Raw genomic sequence first — 3,762 nt, 5'->3', positions numbered from 1 at the left:
CTGCATAGTATTCTCATTATTTTATTTTTTTGGGGTTTCATTTTTTTTCTCAATCAATAAACAAATACACTGTACAGGTACCTGGCAAAGATAAAATTATATATTTTTTTTCTTCATTTTGTCTGTTGCAAGATGAAATATAACCACCCTCTGAAAGTGATTGAGTGTTCTCTTTTTTTAAATCTTAAATCATCCACACTGTCATTATCAACAACAAAAATACTTCACAAATGTGGCATGACAACTTAAAATACTGCAACAAACAGAAAAATAAACAAGTCATAGAATATTCTCACTCGCTCTCAGTTTCTCACACACTTACTCTAGCACTCGCGACTTTTCAAGTTTTTTTTTCCTTTGAACTTCTTATATTCTATTTACAATGTACAATCTTGTGTTAAATTATAATACATGGAGCAAGAGTAAGTGCAATGAATATCAGTGATTTTGTAAAGCTCACTTTCATCCACGGCCCCTTCATGTCGGAAGTACTGCCATTGTTATCCTTTTCAAGAAATGTTTTTGTTCTTTTTAAAACTCTTCACAAATATAAGCAACACAAAAATATATATAGTTTCGTCTCTCTTTTTTTGTCTACTTTATCGTCACAACACTTATCCTTTTTAAGTAATGATCACACAAATAAAATATTTGGCCAGAATACAGCTGTAATGAATCTTGAAATAAGAGTATGAGTGGTTGTTTTTGGCATATGATTGAGATGTTCTAGCTATATTCAGTTGTCTGCTATGTTGATGTGTCCTCGGGTGTGGCAAAAATCATATAAAGCTTTTATAAAACTCAAATAAATGAAAATGAATTAGATTTTAGTCAAATGGAAACATGGAAGTTTTTTTCTAAAATGAAACGGTTACCTGGGATTAGAAGAAGTGACAAATTAAATATATCAATCCAAACTGTTGTTAACCAATGTTCTAAAAAAAAAGGGAGATAAGTGTGAGGTAATCAACACAGAAAAAAGTGAGGACGTTTGCCTCGTTTTATAATCTACAACTGAATACATGGGTACACACGAGCAACTAGTTAATAAAAATACTTTGAATAAGAGAGAATATGGTGACAGAGAATCAAGATTACCATGATTTTTGTCCATATTTTTTCCCCTGCAGATGTTCACAAATATCTTGAAAACTAGCGACAGTATCCGGGTTACAATTGACACTTCGTAAGTGGTAGTTGTCACTTATGGGCAGAAATCCTTATTACTAAAATGGGTGAAAATTAAATTAATAACAAAAAATCAATCTGGTTCAACAAACAAATGATTGCTTAAGACATCGAATACATTGCTGTTCTTAGATCTGTCCCTCAAACTGATATAATATTTTATATTGACAGATTTAATACGTTAATAGAATGCACTGAGCAAGATAAACTGCACAATATCAAATCTGTCAAGAGTGATGCATGAATATAAACTCTGTATTCAACATACTGTTCGTAAAGTGACGGCAAGAAGTAACAATATAATACATCAAGTATTCAGCTTTCAGATATCAATAAGCAAATTTGCACAAAGGTACTAACACATATATATGATCAACTTAAGATTGCTTTGTAGGAGAAATCAATTCTCCTCTCCAAAAGGAATGTCTTTAAATGAAAATAATTTTAAGAAGTTCCTATAATAAACATGAAAAAAGAATACTATTTTTGGCACCCATCAGTTTCTGTCGGTATGAAAATTGTGTTACTGAATTCTTGGTTTATAAGTGAGAAGCATAGGAGGCAGACAGTTGTAAAGGAATAGTTGAAATTAACACTTCAAAGACACCATAGCAGACATACAAATTTAGAACACAATATCAAGAAATGTTCCAGGAAATACTAAACGTCTTCTTAAACTTGCTCTCTCACACTTCATAAGGCTAATCCCTAAGGTCCATTTCAATATGATGCGACGAACCAGCCCCACTATGTTAATGGACGGACAGTGATGTGTTAAATATCACTAAAAGAGCGATTTGTCCAAATCTATGCAGAAAACAGAAGTTGTATGATCCACAGCTTCTTGAAATGGGGAGGTGAAAATGCACTCTATCTCTGCAACATCTCATTCTTATCCAATTGATTTGCACACTTCAACCGTTGCGAATGTTTGTCGCGAAACATCAAACAAGCCATAACAAATGTGATCATCCATTGCATACAAATTTGTCTGTTATTGATATACATCTTACATCTACACAAATTCATACCTTTTCAAGTTTTTATAATATTAAAGGTGGATCCAGAATGTTATTTATTAAAGATTCAATAATTTCAAAAAGTCAACTTGTATTCTTATTGTAAATTAAAAAACCTACATAATTCACACTTTAATGATACAGAATTTGGTTGTTAGCTTGACATAAAGAAGCACCGTATATGTAACCCCCTACTGTTAGGAGATGTGCAGTAGCAATACAAGCTAATAACATCTTGGTACATGTCACCATTTCTCTGAGGTCATCAATGAATTGACCAATCAAATGCTCAACTAAATGGACATCAATTGAGTGACCAATCACGTCAGCAATGCTGTCATCAATAGAGTAACCAATCAAATGCTCAGCTCTGTGTTCTATGTAGAGTGACCACTGCTTAGCTTTGAGGTAATTGATGGATTGTTCAATGAAATGATTAAATAGCTCTGTGGTCAAGGACTGACCAATCAAATGCTCTGTGGTCATTAATGGAGTGTCCATTGAATGCTCAGCTCAATGAAGTGATCAATCAAATGCTCAACTCAATGATCGAGTGTCCATTCAAAGCTCAGCTCAGTGAAGTGACCAATCAAATGCTCAGCACAATGGTCAATGATGGAGTGTCTATTGAATGCTCAGCTCAATGATGGAGTGTCCATTGGAAGCTCAGTCCAGTGGTCAAAAATGGAGTGACCAATCAAATGCTCAGCTCAATGATGGAGTGTCCACTAAAAGCTCAGCTCAATGATGGAGTGACCAATTAAATACTTGGCTCTGGTAAATGGAGTGACCATCAAATGCTCAGATCAAAGGTCAATGATAGAGTGCCCATCAAATGCTCAGCTGAATGGTTAATGATAGAGTGAACATCAAATGCTCAGCTCTATGGTCAATGATAGAGTGACCAATCAAATGTTCAGCTGAATGGTCAACGGTATAGTGACCAATCAAATCCTCCTCAGCTGAATGGTTAATGATAGAGTGACCATCAAATACTCAGCTGAATGGTTAATGATAGAGTGAACATCAAATGTTCAGCTGAATGGTCAATGATAGAGTGACCAATCAAATCCTCAGCTGAATGGTCAATGATAGAGTGACCAATCAAATACTCAGCTGAATGGTCAATGATAGAGTGACCAATCATATCCTCAGCTGAATGGTTAATGATAGAGTGACCATCAAATACTCAGCTGAATGGTTAATGATAGAGTGAACATCAAATGCTCAGCTCAATGATAGAGTGACCAATCAAATGTTCAGCTGAATGGTCAATGATAGAGTGACCAATCAAATTCTCATCCGAATGGTTAATGATAAGAGTGAGCATCAAATGCTCAGCTCAAAGGTCAATGATAAGGACCAATCAAATGCTCAGCTGAATGGTTAATGATAGAGTGACCAGCAAATGTTCAGCTGAATAGTCAATGATAGAGTGACCAATCAAATCCTCAGCTGAATGGTTAATGATAGAGTGACCAATCAAATGTTCAGCTGAATGGTCAATGATAGAGTGACCAATCAAATCCTCAGCTGAATGGTCAATGATAGAGTG

Source organism: Lytechinus pictus, chromosome 2 (assembly GCF_037042905.1).
Source record: "Lytechinus pictus isolate F3 Inbred chromosome 2, Lp3.0, whole genome shotgun sequence".
Classification (NCBI taxonomy): Eukaryota; Metazoa; Echinodermata; class Echinoidea; order Temnopleuroida; family Toxopneustidae; genus Lytechinus; species Lytechinus pictus.
The sequence above is the reverse complement of the archived record's forward strand: the minus strand, read 5'-3'. Positions refer to the sequence as shown.